The sequence below is a fragment of the Oncorhynchus keta genome, chromosome 12 (genome assembly GCF_023373465.1).
Source record: "Oncorhynchus keta strain PuntledgeMale-10-30-2019 chromosome 12, Oket_V2, whole genome shotgun sequence".
Classification (NCBI taxonomy): Eukaryota; Metazoa; Chordata; class Actinopteri; order Salmoniformes; family Salmonidae; genus Oncorhynchus; species Oncorhynchus keta.
In genome coordinates this window covers 38,458,068-38,478,869 of record NC_068432.1, presented here as the reverse complement: position 1 = coordinate 38,478,869, position 20,802 = coordinate 38,458,068, and the positions used below count along the sequence as shown (strand labels likewise).

The 20,802-nt window shown below is 43.2% G+C and overlaps 1 pseudogene; it reads right to left on the bottom strand.

Annotated features, from left to right (window-relative positions):
- LOC118380801 (ras-specific guanine nucleotide-releasing factor 2-like) overlaps positions 1-20,802 on the bottom strand; it is a 99,987-nt pseudogene that overhangs the window by 33,770 nt on the left and 45,415 nt on the right.

Below are 20,802 nucleotides of genomic sequence, written 5' to 3'. Positions count from 1 at the left end.
CTACTACAGTCATGTCTACTATAGTCCAGTCATGTATACTACAGTCGTGTCTACTACAGTCATGTCTACTACAGTCCAGTCGTGTCTTCTACAGTCATGTCTACTACAGTCCAGTCATGTCTACTACAGTCATGTCTACTACAGTCGTGTCTACTACAGTCATGTCTACTACAGTCATGTCTACTACAGTCGTGTCTACTACAGTCATGTCTACTACAGTCATGTCTACTACAGTCATGTCTACTACAGTCGGGTCTACTACAGTCATGTCTACTACAGTCATGTCTACTACAGTCATGTCTACTACAGTCCAGTCATGTCTACTATAGTCATGTCTACTACAGTCGTGTCTACTACAGTCATGTCTACTACAGTCGGGTCTACTACAGTCATGTCTACTACAGTCATGTCTACTACAGTCCAGTCTTGTCTACTACAGTCGTGTCTACTACAGTCGTGTCTACTACAGTCATGTCTACTACAGTCATGTCTACTATAGTCCAGTCATGTATACTACAGTCGTGTCTACTACAGTCATGTCTACTACAGTCCAGTCGTGTCTTCTACAGTCATGTCTACTACAGTCCAGTCATGTCTACTACAGTCGTGTCTACTACAGTTGTGTCTACTACAGTCATGTCTACTACAGTCCAGTCGTGTCTTCTACAGTCATGTCTACTACAGTCCAGTCATGTCTACTACAGTCGTGTCTACTACAGTTGTGTCTACTACAGTCATGTCTACTACAGTCCAGTCGAGTCTTCTACAGTCATGTCTACTATAGTCCAGTCATGTCTACTACAGTCATGTCTATTACAGTCATGTCTTCTACAGTCATGTCTACTACAGTCCAGTCATGTCTTCTACAGTCATGTCTACTACAGTCATGTCTACTACAGTCATGTCTTCTACAGTCATGTCTACTACAGTCCAGTCATGTCTACTACAGTCATGTCTACTACAGTCCAGTCATGTCTACTACAGTCATGTCTACTACAGTCCAGTCATGTCTACTACAGTCATGTCTACTACAGTCCAGTCATGTCTACTACAGTCATGTCTACTACAGTCCAGTCATGTCTACTACAGTCATGTCTACTACAGTCATGTCTTCTACAGTCATGTCTACTACAGTCCAGTCATGTCTACTACAGTCATGTCTACTACAGTCCAGTCATGTCTACTACAGTCATGTCTACTACAGTCCAGTCATGTCTACTACAGTCATGTCTACTACAGTCATGTCTACTACAGTCCAGTAATGTCTACTACAGTCATGTCTACTACAGTCATGTCTACTACAGTCCAGTCATGTCTACTACAGTCATGTCTACTACAGTCATATCTACTACAGTCCAGTCATGTCTACTACAGTCATGTCTACTACAGTCATATCTACTATAGTCCAGTCACGTCTACTACAGTCATATCTACTATAGTCCAGTCATGTCTACGACAGTCATGTCTAATACAGTCATGTCTACTACAGTCATGTCTACTACAGTCCAGTCATGTCTACTACAGTCATGTCTACTACAGTCATGTCTTCTACAGTCATGTCTTCTACAGTCATGTCTACTACAGTCCAGTCATGTCTACTACAGTCATGTCTACTACAGTCCAGTCATGTCTACTACAGTCATGTCTACTACAGTCATGTCTTCTACAGTCATGTCTACTACAGTCCAGTCATGTCTACTACAGTCATGTCTACTACAGTCCAGTCATGTCTACTACAGTCATGTCTACTACAGTCCAGTCATGTCTACTACAGTCATGTCTACTACAGTCATGTCTACTACAGTCCAGTAATGTCTACTACAGTCATGTCTACTACAGTCATGTCTACTACAGTCCAGTCATGTCTACTACAGTCATGTCTACTACAGTCATATCTACTACAGTCCAGTCATGTCTACTACAGTCATGTCTACTACAGTCATATCTACTATAGTCCAGTCACGTCTACTACAGTCATATCTACTATAGTCCAGTCATGTCTACGACAGTCATGTCTACTACAGTCCAGTCATGTCTACTACAGTCATGTCTACTACAGTCCAGTCATGTCTACTACAGTCATGTCTACTACAGTCCAGTCATGTCTAGTACAGTCATGTCTTCTACAGTCATATCTACTACAGTTAGATCTACTACAGTTATATCTACAACAGTCATGTCTTCTACAGTCATGTCTTCTACAGTCATATCTACTACAGTCATATCTACTACAGTCATATCTACTACAGTCATGTCTTCTACAGTCATGTCTTCTACAGTCATGTCTTCTACAGTCCAGTCATGTCTACTACAGTCATGTCTACTACAGTCCAGTCATGTCTACTACAGTCATGTCTTCTACAGTCATGTCTTCTACAGTCCAGTCATGTCTACTACAGTCATGTCTTCTACAGTCCAGTCATGTCTACTACAGTCATGTCTTCTACAGTCCAGTCATGTCTACTACAGTCATGTCTACTACAGTCATGTCTTCTACAGTCCAGTCATGTCTACTACAGTCATGTCTACTACAGTCCAGTCATGTCTACTACAGTCATGTCTACTACAGTCCAGTCATGTCTACTACAGTCATGTCTACTACAGTCCAGTCATGTCTACTACAGTCCAGTCATGTCTACTACAGTCCAGTCATGTCTACTACAGTCATGTCTACTACAGTCCAGTCATGTCTACTACAGTCATGTCTACTACAGTCCAGTCATGTCTACTACCGTCATGTCTACTACAGTCCAGTCATGTCTACTACAGTCATGTCTACTACAGTCCAGTCATGTCTACTACAGTCATGTCTACTACAGTCCAGTCATGTCTACTACAGTCATGTCTACTACAGTCCAGTCATGTCTACTACAGTCATGTCTACTACAGTCCAGTCATGTCTACTACAGTCCAGTCATGTCTACTACAGTCATGTCTTCTACAGTCCAGTCATGTCTACTACAGTCATGTCTACTACAGTCCAGTCATGTCTACTACAGTCATGTCTACTACAGTCCAGTCATGTCTACTACAGTCCAGTCATGTCTACTACAGTCCAGTCATGTCTACTACAGTCATGTCTACTACAGTCCAGTCATGTCTACTACAGTCATGTCTACTACAGTCCAGTCATGTCTACTACAGTCATGTCTACTACAGTCCAGTCATGTCTACTACAGTCCAGTCATGTCTACTACAGTCATGTCTACTACAGTCCAGTCATGTCTACTACAGTCATGTCTACTACAGTCCAGTCATGTCTACTACAGTCATGTCTACTACAGTCCAGTCATGTCTACTACAGTCATGTCTACTACAGTACAGTCATGTCTACTACAGTCCAGTCATGTCTACTACAGTCATGTCTACTACAGTCCAGTCATGTCTACTACAGTCATGTCTACTACAGTCCAGTCATGTCTACTACAGTCATGTCTTCTACAGTCCAGTCATGTCTACTACATTCATGTCTACTACAGTCCAGTCATGTCTACTACAGTCATGTCTACTACAGTCATGTCTTCTACAGTCATGTCTACTACAATCCAGTCATGTCTAATAAAGTCCAGTAATGTCTACTACAGTCATGTCTACTACAGTCCAGTCATGTCTACTACAGTCATGTCTACTACAGTCCAGTCATGTCTACTACAGTCCAGTCATGTCTACTACAGTCGTGTCTACTACAGTCCAGTCATGTCTACTACAGTCCAGTCCAGTCTACTATAGTCATGTCTACGTCTGCTACAGTAATGTCTACTACAGTCATGTCTACTACAGTCGTGTCTACTACAGTCGTGTCTACTAGAGTCATGTCTACTATCGTCCAGTCAGGTCTACTACAGTCATGTCTACTACAGTCATGTCTACTACAGTCGGGTCTACTACAGTCATGTCTACTACAGTCGGGTCTACTACAGTCATGTCTACTACAGTCATGTCTACTACAGTCCAGTCTTGTCTACTACAGTCGTGTCTACTACAGTCGTGTCTACTACAGTCATGTCTACTACAGTCATGTCTACTATAGTCCAGTCATGTATACTACAGTCGTGTCTACTACAGTCATGTCTACTACAGTCCAGTCGTGTCTTCTACAGTCATGTCTACTACAGTCCAGTCATGTCTACTACAGTCATGTCTACTACAGTCGTGTCTACTACAGTCATGTCTACTACAGTCGGGTCTACTACAGTCATGTCTACTACAGTCATGTCTACTACAGTCATGTCTACTACAGTCATGTCTACTACAGTCGGGTCTACTACAGTCATGTCTACTACAGTCATGTCTACTACAGTCATGTCTACTACAGTCCAGTCATGTCTACTACAGTCATGTCTACTACAGTCGTGTCTACTACAGTCATGTCTACTACAGTCGGGTCTACTACAGTCATGTCTACTACAGTCATGTCTACTACAGTCCAGTCTTGTCTACTACAGTCGTGTCTACTACAGTCGTGTCTACTACAGTCATGTCTACTACAGTCATGTCTACTATAGTCCAGTCATGTATACTACAGTCGTGTCTACTACAGTCATGTCTACTACAGTCCAGTCGTGTCTTCTACAGTCATGTCTACTACAGTCCAGTCATGTCTACTACAGTCGTGTCTACTACAGTTGTGTCTACTACAGTCATGTCTACTACAGTCCAGTCGTGTCTTCTACAGTCATGTCTACTACAGTCCAGTCATGTCTACTACAGTCGTGTCTACTACAGTTGTGTCTACTACAGTCATGTCTACTACAGTCCAGTCGAGTCTTCTACAGTCATGTCTACTATAGTCCAGTCATGTCTACTACAGTCATGTCTATTACAGTCATGTCTTCTACAGTCATGTCTACTACAGTCCAGTCATGTCTTCTACAGTCATGTCTACTACAGTCATGTCTACTACAGTCATGTCTTCTACAGTCATGTCTACTACAGTCCAGTCATGTCTACTACAGTCATGTCTACTACAGTCCAGTCATGTCTACTACAGTCATGTCTACTACAGTCCAGTCATGTCTACTACAGTCATGTCTACTACAGTCATGTCTACTACAGTCATGTCTACTACAATCCAGTCATGTCTACTACAGTCATGTCTACTACAGTCATGTCTTCTACAGTCATGTCTACTACAGTCCAGTCATGTCTACTACAGTCATGTCTACTACAGTCCAGTCATGTCTACTACAGTCATGTCTACTACAGTCCAGTCATGTCTACTACAGTCATGTCTACTACAGTCAAGTCATGTCTACTACAGTCATGTCTACTACAGTCATGTCTACTACAGTCATGTCTACTACAGTCCAGTCATGTCTACTACAGTCATGTCTACTACAGTCATGTCTTCTACAGTCATGTCTACTACAGTCCAGTCATGTCTACTACAGTCATGTCTACTACAGTCATGTCTACTACAGTCCAGTCATGTCTACTACAGTCATGTCTACTACAGTCATGTCTTCTACAGTCATGTCTACTACAGTCCAGTCATGTCTACTACAGTCATGTCTACTACAGTCCAGTCATGTCTACTACAGTCATGTCTACTACAGTCATGTCTACTACAGTCATGTCTACTACAATCCAGTCATGTCTACTACAGTCATGTCTACTACAGTCCAGTCATGTCTACTACAGTCATGTCTACTACAGTCATGTCTACTACAGTCCAGTCATGTCTACTACAGTCATGTCTTCTACAGTCCAGTCATGTCTACTACAGTCCAGTCATGTCTACTACAGTCATGTCTTCTACAGTCATGTCTACTACAGTCCAGTCATGTCTACTACAGTCATGTCTACTACAGTCCAGTCATGTCTACTACAGTCATGTCTACTACAGTCCAGTCATGTCTACTACAGTCATGTCTACTACAGTCATGTCTACTACAGTCATGTCTACTACAATCCAGTCATGTCTACTACAGTCATGTCTACTACAGTCATGTCTTCTACAGTCATGTCTACTACAGTCCAGTCATGTCTACTACAGTCATGTCTACTACAGTCCAGTCATGTCTACTACAGTCATGTCTACTACAGTCCAGTCATGTCTACTACAGTCATGTCTACTACAGTCCAGTCATGTCTACTACAGTCATGTCTACTACAGTCCAGTCATGTCTACTACAGTCATGTCTACTACAGTCATGTCTCTACAGTCATGTCTACTACAGTCCAGTCATGTCTACTACAGTCATGTCTACTACAGTCCAGTCATGTCTACTACAGTCATGTCTACTACAGTCCAGTCATGTCTACTACAGTCATGTCTACTACAGTCCAGTCATGTCTACTACAGTCATGTCTACTACAGTCATGTCTTCTACAGTCATGTCTACTACAGTCCAGTCATGTCTACTACAGTCATGTCTACTACAGTCCAGTCATGTCTACTACAGTCATGTCTACTACAGTCCAGTCATGTCTACTACAGTCATGTCTACTACAGTCCAGTCATGTCTACTACAGTCATGTCTACTACAGTCCAGTCATGTCTACTACAGTCATGTCTACTACAGTCATGTCTTCTACAGTCATGTCTACTACAGTCCAGTCATGTCTACTACAGTCATGTCTACTACAGTCCAGTCATGTCTACTACAGTCATGTCTACTACAGTCCAGTCATGTCTACTACAGTCATGTCTACTACAGTCATGTCTACTACAGTCCAGTAATGTCTACTACAGTCATGTCTACTACAGTCATGTCTACTACAGTCCAGTCATGTCTACTACAGTCATATCTACTATAGTCCAGTCACGTCTACTACAGTCATCTACTACAGTCATGTCTACTACAGTCCAGTCATGTCTACGACAGTCATGTCTAATACAGTCATGTCTACTACAGTCCAGTCATGTCTACTACAGTCATGTCTACTACAGTCCAGTCATGTCTACTACAGTCATGTCTACTACAGTCCAGTCATGTCTAATACAGTCATGTCTACTACAGTCCAGTCATGTCTACTACAGTCATGTCTACTACAGTCCAGTCATGTCTACTACAGTCCAGTCATATCTACTATAGTCCAGTCATGTCTACGACAGTCATGTCTAATACAGTCATGTCTACTACAGTCCAGTCATGTCTACTACAGTCCAGTCATGTCTACTACAGTCCAGTCATGTCTACTACAGTCCAGTCATGTCTACTACAGTCATGTCTACTACAGTCCAGTCATGTCTACTACAGTCATGTCTACTACAGTCCAGTCATGTCTACTACAGTCATGTCTACTACAGTCCAGTCATGTCTACTACAGTCATGTCTACTACAGTCCAGTCATGTCTACTACAGTCATGTCTACTACAGTCCAGTCATGTCTAGTACAGTCATGTCTTCTACAGTCATATCTACTACAGTTAGATCTACTACAGTTATATCTACAACAGTCATGTCTTCTACAGTCATGTCTTCTACAGTCATATCTACTACAGTCATATCTACTACAGTCATATCTACTACAGTCATGTCTTCTACAGTCATGTCTTCTACAGTCCAGTCATGTCTACTACAGTCATGTCTACTACAGTCCAGTCATGTCTACTACAGTCATGTCTTCTACAGTCCAGTCATGTCTACTACAGTCATGTCTACTACAGTCATGTCTTCTACAGTCCAGTCATGTCTACTACAGTCATGTCTCTACAGTCCAGTCATGTCTACTACAGTCATGTCTACTACAGTCCAGTCATGTCTACTACAGTCATGTCTACTACCAGTCCAGTCATGTCTACTACAGTCATGTCTACTACAGTCATGTCTTCTACAGTCATGTCTACTACAGTCCAGTCATGTCTACTACAGTCATGTCTACTACAGTCCAGTCATGTCTACTACAGTCATGTCTACTACAGTCCAGTCATGTCTACTACAGTCATGTCTACTACAGTCCAGTCATGTCTACTACAGTCATGTCTACTACAGTCATGTCTTCTACAGTCATGTCTACTACAGTCCAGTCATGTCTACTACAGTCATGTCTACTACAGTCCAGTCATGTCTACTACAGTCATGTCTACTACAGTCCAGTCATGTCTACTACAGTCATGTCTACTACAGTCATGTCTACTACAGTCCAGTAATGTCTACTACAGTCATGTCTACTACAGTCATGTCTACTACAGTCCAGTCATGTCTACTACAGTCATGTCTACTACAGTCATATCTACTACAGTCCAGTCATGTCTACTACAGTCATGTCTACTACAGTCATATCTACTATAGTCCAGTCATGTCTACTACAGTCATGTCTACTACAGTCATATCTACTATAGTCCAGTCATGTCTACTACAGTCATATCTACTACAGTCCAGTCATGTCTACTACAGTCATGTCTACTACAGTCCAGTCATGTCTACTACAGTCATGTCTACTACAGTCATATCTACTATAGTCCAGTCACGTCTACTACAGTCATATCTACTACAGTCCAGTCATGTCTACTACAGTCATGTCTACTACAGTCCAGTCATGTCTACTACAGTCATGTCTACTACAGTCCAGTCATGTCTAGTACAGTCATGTCTTCTACAGTCATATCTACTACAGTTAGATCTACTACAGTTATATCTACAACAGTCATGTCTTCTACAGTCATGTCTTCTACAGTCATATCTACTACAGTCATATCTACTACAGTCATATCTACTACAGTCATGTCTTCTACAGTCATGTCTTCTACAGTCATGTCTTCTACAGTCCAGTCATGTCTACTACAGTCATGTCTTCTACAGTCATATCTACTACAGTCATATCTACTACAGTCATGTCTTCTACAGTCATGTCTTCTACAGTCATGTCTTCTACAGTCCAGTCATATCTACTACAGTCATGTCTTCTACAGTCATGTCTTCTACAGTCATGTCTTCTACAGTCCAGTCATATCTACTACAGTCATATCTACTACAGTCATATCTACTACAGTCATGTCTACTACAGTCATGTCTACTACAGTCCAGTCATGTCTACTACAGTCATGTCTTCTACAGTCATGTCTTCTACAGTCCAGTCATGTCTACTACAGTCATGTCTTCTACAGTCCAGTCATGTCTACTACAGTCATGTCTACTACAGTCATGTCTTCTACAGTCCAGTCATGTCTACTACAGTCATGTCTTCTACAGTCCAGTCATGTCTACTACAGTCATGTCTACTACAGTCATGTCTACTACAGTCATGTCTACTACAGTCCAGTCATGTCTACTACAGTCATGTCTTCTACAGTCATATCTACTACAGTTAGATCTACTACAGTTATATCTACTACAGTCATGTCTTCTACAGTCATGTCTTCTATAGTCATATCTACTACAGTCATATCTACTACAGTCATGTCTTCTACAGTCCAGTCATGTCTACTACAGTCCAGTCATGTCTTCTACAGTCCAGTCATGTCTTCTACAGTCCAGTAATGTCTACTACAGTCCAGTCATGTCTTCTACAGTCCAGTCATGTCTACTACAGTCATGTCTTCTACAGTCCAGTCATGTCTACTACAGTCATGTCTACTACAGTCATGTCTTCTACAGTCCAGTCATGTCTTCTACAGTCATGTCTACTACAGTCATGTCTTCTACAGTCATATCTACTACAGTCATGTCTTCTACAGTCATGTCTTCTACATTCATGTCTACTACAGTCACGTCTTCTACAGTCATATCTACTACAGTCATGTCTACTACAGTCCAGTCATGTCTTCTACAGTCCAGTCATGTCTTCTACAGTCCAGTCATGTCTACTACAGTCCAGTCATGTCTACTACAGTCATGTCTACTACAGTCCAGTCATGTCTTCTACAGTCCAGTCATGTCTACTACAGTCCAGTCATGTCTACTACAGTCATGTCTACTACAGTCATGTCTTCTACAGTCATGTCTACTACAGTCCAGTCATGTCTACTACAGTCATGTCTACTACAGTCCAGTCATGTCTACTACAGTCATGTCTACTACAGTCATGTCTTCTACAGTCATGTCTACTACAGTCCAGTCATGTCTACTACAGTCCAGTCATGTCTACTACAGTCATGTCTACTACAGTCATGTCTTCTACAGTCATGTCTACTACAGTCCAGTCATGTCTACTACAGTCATGTCTACTACAGTCATGTCTTCTACAGTCATGTCTACTACAGTCCAGTCATGTCTACTACAGTCATGTCTACTACAGTCCAGTCATGTCTACTACAGTCATGTCTACTACAGTCATATCTACTACAGTCCAGTCATGTCTACTACAGTCATGTCTACTACAGTCATATCTACTATAGTCCAGTCACGTCTACTACAGTCCAGTCATGTCTTCTACAGTCCAGTCATGTCTACTACAGTCCAGTCATGTCTACTACAGTCATGTCTACTACAGTCCAGTCATGTCTACTACAGTCATGTCTACTACAGTCCAGTCATGTCTAGTACAGTCATGTCTTCTACAGTCATGTCTTCTACAGTCATATCTACTACAGTCATATCTACTACAGTCATATCTACTACAGTCATGTCTTCTACAGTCATGTCTTCTACAGTCATGTCTACTACAGTCCAGTCATGTCTACTACAGTCATGTCTACTACAGTCATGTCTACTACAATCCAGTCATGTCTACTACAGTCATGTCTACTACAGTCATGTCTTCTACAGTCATGTCTACTACAGTCATGTCTTCTACAGTCATGTCTACTACAGTCCAGTCATGTCTACTACAGTCATGTCTACTACAGTCCAGTCATGTCTACTACAGTCATGTCTACTACAGTCCAGTCATGTCTACTACAGTCATGTCTACTACAGTCCAGTCATGTCTACTACAGTCATGTCTACTACAGTCCAGTCATGTCTACTACAGTCCAGTCATGTCTACTACAGTCATGTCTACTACAGTCCAGTCATGTCTACTACAGTCATGTCTACTACAGTCCAGTAATGTCTACTACAGTCATGTCTACTACAGTCATGTCTACTACAGTCCAGTCATGTCTACTACAGTCATGTCTACTACAGTCATATCTACTACAGTCCAGTCATGTCTACTACAGTCATATCTACTATAGTCCAGTCACGTCTACTACAGTCATATCTACTATAGTCCAGTCATGTCTACGACAGTCATGTCTACTACAGTCCAGTCATGTCTACTACAGTCATGTCTACTACAGTCCAGTCATGTCTAGTACAGTCATGTCTTCTACAGTCATATCTACTACAGTCATATCTACTACAGTCATATCTTCTACAGTCATGTCTTCTACAGTCATGTCTTCTACAGTCCAGTCATGTCTACTACAGTCATGTCTACTACAGTCCAGTCATGTCTACTACAGTCATGTCTTCTACAGTCCAGTCATGTCTACTACAGTCATGTCTACTACAGTCATGTCTTCTACAGTCCAGTCATGTCTACTACAGTCATGTCTTCTACAGTCCAGTCATGTCTACTACAGTCATGTCTACTACAGTCATGTCTTCTACAGTCATGTCTACTACAGTCCAGTCATGTCTACTACAGTCATGTCTACTACAGTCCAGTCATGTCTTCTACAGTCCAGTCATGTCTTCTACAGTCCAGTCATGTCTACTACAGTCCAGTCATGTCTACTACAGTCATGTCTACTACAGTCCAGTCATGTCTTCTACAGTCCAGTCATGTCTACTACAGTCCAGTCATGTCTACTACAGTCATGTCTACTACAGTCATGTCTTCTACAGTCATGTCTACTACAGTCCAGTCATGTCTACTACAGTCATGTCTACTACAGTCCAGTCATGTCTACTACAGTCATGTCTACTACAGTCATGTCTTCTACAGTCATGTCTACTACAGTCCAGTCATGTCTACTACAGTCCAGTCATGTCTACTACAGTCATGTCTACTACAGTCATGTCTTCTACAGTCATGTCTACTACAGTCCAGTCATGTCTACTACAGTCATGTCTACTACAGTCATGTCTTCTACAGTCATGTCTACTACAGTCCAGTCATGTCTACTACAGTCATGTCTACTACAGTCCAGTCATGTCTACTACAGTCATGTCTACTACAGTCATATCTACTACAGTCCAGTCATGTCTACTACAGTCATGTCTACTACAGTCATATCTACTATAGTCCAGTCACGTCTACTACAGTCCAGTCATGTCTTCTACAGTCCAGTCATGTCTACTACAGTCCAGTCATGTCTACTACAGTCATGTCTACTACAGTCCAGTCATGTCTACTACAGTCATGTCTACTACAGTCCAGTCATGTCTAGTACAGTCATGTCTTCTACAGTCATGTCTTCTACAGTCATATCTACTACAGTCATATCTACTACAGTCATATCTACTACAGTCATGTCTTCTACAGTCATGTCTTCTACAGTCATGTCTACTACAGTCCAGTCATGTCTACTACAGTCATGTCTACTACAGTCATGTCTACTACAATCCAGTCATGTCTACTACAGTCATGTCTACTACAGTCATGTCTTCTACAGTCATGTCTACTACAGTCATGTCTTCTACAGTCATGTCTACTACAGTCCAGTCATGTCTACTACAGTCATGTCTACTACAGTCCAGTCATGTCTACTACAGTCATGTCTACTACAGTCCAGTCATGTCTACTACAGTCATGTCTACTACAGTCCAGTCATGTCTACTACAGTCATGTCTACTACAGTCCAGTCATGTCTACTACAGTCCAGTCATGTCTACTACAGTCATGTCTACTACAGTCCAGTCATGTCTACTACAGTCATGTCTACTACAGTCCAGTAATGTCTACTACAGTCATGTCTACTACAGTCATGTCTACTACAGTCCAGTCATGTCTACTACAGTCATGTCTACTACAGTCATATCTACTACAGTCCAGTCATGTCTACTACAGTCATATCTACTATAGTCCAGTCACGTCTACTACAGTCATATCTACTATAGTCCAGTCATGTCTACGACAGTCATGTCTACTACAGTCCAGTCATGTCTACTACAGTCATGTCTACTACAGTCCAGTCATGTCTAGTACAGTCATGTCTTCTACAGTCATATCTACTACAGTCATATCTACTACAGTCATGTCTTCTACAGTCATGTCTTCTACAGTCATGTCTTCTACAGTCCAGTCATGTCTACTACAGTCATGTCTACTACAGTCCAGTCATGTCTACTACAGTCATGTCTTCTACAGTCCAGTCATGTCTACTACAGTCATGTCTACTACAGTCATGTCTTCTACAGTCCAGTCATGTCTACTACAGTCATGTCTTCTACAGTCCAGTCATGTCTACTACAGTCATGTCTACTACAGTCATGTCTTCTACAGTCATGTCTACTACAGTCCAGTCATGTCTACTACAGTCATGTCTACTACAGTCCAGTCATGTCTACTACAGTCATGTCTACTACAGTCCAGTCATGTATACTACAGTCATGTCTACTACAGTCCAGTCATGTCTACTACAGTCATGTCTACTACAGTCCAGTCATGTCTACTACAGTCATGTCTACTACAGTCATGTCTTCTACAGTCATGTCTACTACAGTCCAGTCATGTCTACTACAGTCATGTCTACTACAGTCCAGTCATGTCTACTACAGTCATGTCTACTACAGTCCAGTCATGTCTACTACAGTCATGTCTACTACAGTCATGTCTACTACAATCCAGTCATGTCTACTACAGTCATGTCTACTACAGTCATGTCTTCTACAGTCATGTCTACTACAGTCCAGTCATGTCTACTACAGTCATGTCTCTACAGTCCAGTCATGTCTACTACAGTCATGTCTACTACAGTCATGTCTTCTACAGTCATGTCTACTACAGTCCAGTCATGTCTACTACAGTCATGTCTACTACAGTCCAGTCATGTCTACTACAGTCATGTCTTCTACAGTCATGTCTACTATAGTCCAGTCATGTCTACTACAGTCATGTCTACTACAGTCCAGTCATGTCTACTACAGTCATGTCTACTACAGTCATGTCTACTACAGTCCAGTAATGTCTACTACAGTCATGTCTACTACAGTCATGTCTACTACAGTCCAGTCATGTCTACTACAGTCATGTCTACTACAGTCATATCTACTACAGTCCAGTCATGTCTACTACAGTCATGTCTACTACAGTCATATCTACTATAGTCCAGTCATGTCTACTACAGTCATGTCTACTACAGTCATATCTACTATAGTCCAGTCACGTCTACTACAGTCATATCTACTACAGTCCAGTCATGTCTACTACAGTCATGTCTACTACAGTCCAGTCATGTCTACTACAGTCATGTCTACTACAGTCCAGTCATGTCTAGTACAGTCATGTCTTCTACAGTCATATCTACTACAGTTAGATCTACTACAGTTATATCTACAACAGTCATCTCTTCTACAGTCATGTCTTCTACAGTCATATCTACTACAGTCATATCTACTACAGTCATATCTACTACAGTCATGTCTTCTACAGTCATGTCTTCTACAGTCATGTCTTCTACAGTCCAGTCATGTCTACTACAGTCATGTCTTCTACAGTCATATCTACTACAGTCATATCTACTACAGTCATATCTACTACAGTCATGTCTTCTACAGTCATGTCTTCTACAGTCATGTCTTCTACAGTCCAGTCATATCTACTACAGTCATGTCTTCTACAGTCATGTCTTCTACAGTCATGTCTTCTACAGTCCAGTCATATCTACTACAGTCATATCTACTACAGTCATATCTACTACAGTCATGTCTACTACAGTCATGTCTACTACAGTCCAGTCATGTCTACTACAGTCATGTCTTCTACAGTCATGTCTTCTACAGTCCAGTCATGTCTACTACAGTCATGTCTTCTACAGTCCAGTCATGTCTACTACAGTCATGTCTACTACAGTCATGTCTTCTACAGTCCAGTCATGTCTACTACAGTCATGTCTTCTACAGTCCAGTCATGTCTACTACAGTCATGTCTACTACAGTCATGTCTACTACAGTCCAGTCATGTCTACTACAGTCATGTCTTCTACAGTCATATCTACTACAGTTAGATCTACTACAGTTATATCTACTACAGTCATGTCTTCCAGTCATGTCTTCTATAGTCATATCTACTACAGTCATATCTACTACAGTCATGTCTTCTACAGTCCAGTCATGTCTACTACAGTCCAGTCATGTCTTCTACAGTCCAGTCATGTCTTCTACAGTCCAGTAATGTCTACTACAGTCCAGTCATGTCTTCTACAGTCCAGTCATGTCTACTACAGTCATGTCTTCTACAGTCCAGTCATGTCTACTACAGTCATGTCTACTACAGTCATGTCTTCTACAGTCCAGTCATGTCTTCTACAGTCATGTCTACTACAGTCATGTCTTCTACAGTCATATCTACTACAGTCATGTCTTCTACAGTCATGTCTTCTACATTCATGTCTACTACAGTCACGTCTTCTACAGTCATATCTACTACAGTCATGTCTACTACAGTCCAGTCATGTCTTCTACAGTCCAGTCATGTCTTCTACAGTCCAGTCATGTCTACTACAGTCCAGTCATGTCTACTACAGTCATGTCTACTACAGTCCAGTCATGTCTTCTACAGTCCAGTCATGTCTACTACAGTCCAGTCATGTCTTCTACAGTCCAGTCATGTCTACTACAGTCCAGTCATGTCTACTACAGTCATGTCTACTACAGTCATGTCTTCTACAGTCATGTCTACTACAGTCCAGTCATGTCTACTACAGTCATGTCTACTACAGTCCAGTCATGTCTACTACAGTCATGTCTACTACAGTCATATCTACTACAGTCCAGTCATGTCTACTACAGTCATGTCTACTACAGTCATATCTACTATAGTCCAGTCACGTCTACTACAGTCCAGTCATGTCTTCTACAGTCCAGTCATGTCTACTACAGTCATGTCTACGACAGTCATGTCTAATACAGTCATGTCTACTACAGTCATGTCTACTACAGTCATGTCTACTACAGTCATGTCTACTACATTCCAGTCATGTCTACTACAGTCATGTCTACTACAGTCATGTCTACTACAGTCATGTCTACTACATTCCAGTCATGTCTACTACAGTCATGTCTACTACAGTCATGTCTACTACAGTCATGTCTACTACATTCCAGTCATATCTACTACAGTCATGTCTACTACAGTAATGTCTACTACAGTCATGTCTACTACAGTCATGTCTACTACAGTCATGTCTACTACAGTCCAGTCATGTCTACTACAGTCCAGTCATGTCTAGTACAGTCATGTCTTCTACAGTCATGTCTTCTACAGTCATATCTACTACAGTCATATCTACTACAGTCATATCTACTACAGTCATGTCTTCTACAGTCATGTCTTCTACAGTCATGTCTTCTACAGTCCAGTCATGTCTACTACAGTCATGTCTACTACAGTCCAGTCATGTCTACTACAGTCATGTCTTCTACAGTCATGTCTTCTACAGTCCAGTCATGTCTACTACAGTCATGTCTTCTACAGTCCAGTCATGTCTACTACAGTCATGTCTACTACAGTCATGTCTACTACAGTCATGTCTACTACAGTCCAGTCATGTCTACTACAGTCATGTCTTCTACAGTCATATCTACTACAGTTAGATCTACTACAGTTATATCTACTACAGTCATATCTACTACAGTCCAGTCATGTCTTCTACAGTCCAGTCATGTCTTCTACAGTCCAGTCATGTCTTCTACAGTCCAGTCATGTCTACTACAGTCCAGTCATGTCTTCTACAGTCCAGTCATGTCTTCTACAGTCCAGTCATGTCTTCTACAGTCCAGTCATGTCTTCTACAGTCCAGTCATGTCTTCTACAGTCCAGTCATGTCTTCTACAGTCCAGTCATGTCTTCTACAGTCCAGTCATGTCTTCTACAGTCCAGTCATGTCTACTACAGTCCAGTCATGTCTTCTACAGTCCAGTAATGTCTACTACAGTCCAGTCATATCTTCTACAGTCCAGTCATGTCTACTACAGTCATGTCTTCTACAGTCCAGTCATGTCTACTACAGTCATGTCTACTACAGTCATGTCTTCTACAGTCCAGTCATGTCTTCTACAGTCATGTCTACTACAGTCATGTCTTCTACAGTCATATCTACTACAGTCATGTCTTCTACAGTCATGTCTTCTACAGTCATGTCTACTACAGTCACGTCTTCTACAGTCATATCTACTACAGTCATGTCTACTACAGTCCAGTCATGTCTTCTACAGTCCAGTCATGTCTTCTACAGTCCAGTCATGTCTACTACAGTCCAGTCATGTCTACTACAGTCATGTCTACTACAGTCCAGTCATGTCTTCTACAGTCCAGTCATGTCTTCTACAGTCCAGTCATGTCTACTACAGTCCAGTCATGTCTACTACAGTCATGTCTACTACAGTCATGTATTCTACAGTCCTGTCATGTCTACTACAGTCATGTCTTCTACAGTCATATCTTCTACAGTCATGTCTTCTACAGTCCAGTCATGTCTACTACAGTCATGTCTACTATAGTCCAGTCATGTCTACTACAGTCGCCAGAACACCAGAGTGCCTTGGGGAGCAGAGTGACATTTCTCTGGGCATCATGAGTACAGAGCAGGTCTGGCAGGGGGCAGGCAGTGTGTGTGTGTGTGTGTGTGTGTGTGTGTGTGTGTGTGTGTGTGTGTGTGTGTGTGTGTGTGTGTGTGTGTGTGTGTGTGTGTGTGTGTGTGTGTGTGTGTGTGTGGTCCAGACCTGTGAGTGCTTGGAGACCCAGTGACGCAGTACATTGAGGACTCTGTTGGTAGCAGCTCTACGGATGATAAACTCCCTGTCACAGGTCCTCTCGCTATTATTGAAACCTGAGAGAGAGAGAGAGAGAGAGAGAGAGAGAGAGAGAGAGAGAGAGAGAGAGAGAGAGAGAGAGAGAGAGAGAGAGAGAGAGAGAGAGAGAGAGAGAGAGAGAGAGAGAGAGAGAGAGAGATAAGGAGAAAGCGAGAGTCAAAGAAGGAAATTTACGACGCAGGTATTTACCAGGTGTTGATCTTGTCTTTTACCCTGGGAACTGCCGTGTCCGGCAGCTGCTGTTGCAATAGCATAGGCTGAGGCTGAGGCTGGAGACATCGTACCACGATTGTTCTCCCCCGTGGAGCCTCCAGACTGTCTGTATCGCATGTGTCGGTGTGTAGAGGGGGAGCGACAGGGGGACTCCGTCAGGGGGACTCGGTCCTCGCTGACTTGAGGGTTAGACTCTGGAAGGAACTTCTCCAGAGAAACGGTCTCCAGAACAGCTGTTAATTAAAATACACAGGCACTCAGTAAGTGTGCGTTATTTGTGTGTGTGTTCGTGTGTTCCTGCGTGTGTGTGTATTTTCATGTGTGTGTTTTCCTGCATGTGTGTGTGTATGTTCGTGTGTGTGTTCTTGCATGTGTGTGTGTGCCAGCCTACCTCCCTGCGGATGCTGCGTCTGAGTTTCCCACAGCAGGCGTCGATGCGTGGCATGTCTCCTCCTCCGTCTTCCAGCGTTGGGGGCAGGTTCCGGAGAACTGGGAGGATGGTCCAGAGAGGTGGTATGAGGGGAGTTGGAGAGCCCGGGATTGTTGGCAGGCTGGGAGCCCGCGTGCAGGTGGGAGGGGGACGAGAACCCTGACGGAGCCCGGTTGGAGGTGGGAGGGGGGGGACGAGAACCCTGAAGGAGCCAGGGTGGAGGTGGGAGACCGGGAGAAGGAGGGAGGGTGGGAGGAGGTGGGAGAGTTAGCAGCAGAGGAGGAAGGGGTGGAGAGGTCTAGGACTCCTGCCTTGGAGAAGGGGAGGAGAGGGAAAGTTTGCGGGAGTGGAAGGGGGAGGAGAGGGAGAGTTTGCGGGAGTGGACAGGGGAGGAGGTGAGAGAGGGGGTGATGAGAGGAGGAGAGGAGAACTTGCGACAGAGACGGGGAGATTTGTTGTTGAAGTGCTCGCCGCCCCACGTCCCCTGGCTGGTAGCAAAGAACAACTCCAGAGACCTGAGAGGAGGAGAGGAGAGAAGAGAGGGGTGGGATAAGAAGAGGAGAGGAGAGACCAAAGGTAGAAGAAGATGAGGAGAAAGAAAAAAAATGGACACACTTATTTCTACTGAGAAAGACGTCATGTGACAAACCGCTGCAACTGGGTCATTCCACGAAATGAGTGCCTTTTGATATTTTAGGAAGAAATTGTGCACAAATATTGAATATATAATATTAAAAGTATTAATATTAAATATTAAAAGCCTGTTATATTAAATTAAGTGACCTATATACCACACAGAAAATTCAAGTTTTCCATGTTTTCCAAAATTCCAAAAGTTTTTATATGAATATAAACTTGCTAAAGTGCCAAAGCTCAGCATCATGACATCTCCCTCTGTGCACCCTCTGACTTCTAGAAGATTTGAACCCCTTAACCCCAACATTTCTCCAAGTTTTCACCATCTGTCACGCCTTGGTCATAGTATTTTGTGTTTTCGTTATATATTTGGTCAGGCCAGGGTGTGACATGGGTTTAAAATGTTGTGTTTCGTATTGGGGTTTTGTAGGCATTGGGATTGCGGCTGAGTAGGGGTGTAGCATAGGTTTGGCTGCCTGAGGCGGTTCTCAATCAGAGTCAGGTGATTCTCGTTGTCTCTGATTGGGAACCATATTTAGGTAGCCAGGGTTTCACTGTGTATTTCGTGGGTGATTGTTCCTCTCTCTGTGTTTGTTATCACAAGATAGTCTGTATAGGTTTTCGCGTTTCGTGTGTTGTTTTTGTATATTTAGTTATTTCATGTATCGTTGTTTTTTTCATTAAAGAACATGAGTAACTACCACGCCGCATTTTGGGCCGACTCTCTTTCGACAGACGAACGCCGTTACAGAATCACCCACCACACACGGACCGAGTGGCGTGGTGACAGGCAGCGACAGCAGGAGCAGCGAAGGGAGGACGTTATGGACAGCAGAAGTATGGAGTATACGACGTGGGAGGAAATAGACAGGTAGGCGGTCGACCCAGAGGGAGTGCCGGAGCCCGCCTGGGATTCGCTGGAGCAGTGCGAAGAGGGCTATAGGAGAATGGAGTTGGAGAGACAATCACGACGGCGCAGAAGAAAGCCCGTGAGTCAGCCCCAAAAATGTATTGGGGGAGGCTCAGAGGGAGAGTGGCAGAGTCAGGAGATAGACCTGAGCTAACTCTCCTTGTTAATCGTGAGGAGCCAAGGAGGAGACCAGAACCAGAGCCGGTGTTAGAGGTGAGCGAAGCAGAGACTGTGAAGGAGTTAATGGGGAAAGTGGAGTGGAGAGTAATGAGGAGTTGCTAGCTTGGTGCTTTAGGTACAAGATTCGTCCGACGGAGCGTGTCGGGGATTTGATGGCACCTGGGTCAGCGCTCCATACTGGGCCCTGAGGTGCGTGTTAGTCGGCTGGTGAAAATGTGCCAGCCTCACGCACTAGGCCTCCTGTGTACCTACCTAGCCTTGCACGTCCTGTGCCAGTCCTGCTCTCAGGCTCTCCAGTACACCTTCACGGTCCAGTCCATCCTGTGCCACCTTCACATACCAGTCCTCCGGTGGCAGCTCCCCACACCAGGCTTCCTGTGCGTGTCCTCGATCCAGTACCACCAGTTCCAGCACCACGCACCAGGCCTTCAGTGCGCCTCGCCTGTTCAGCGCAGCCAGCGCTTTCCCCCCTCTCCTGCGCTGTCGGAGTCTCCCGCCTGTTCAGCGCAGCCAGCGCTTTCCTCCTCTCCTGCGCTGTCGGAGTCTCCCGCCTGTTCAGCGCTTCCAGAGCCTTCCTCCTCTACAGC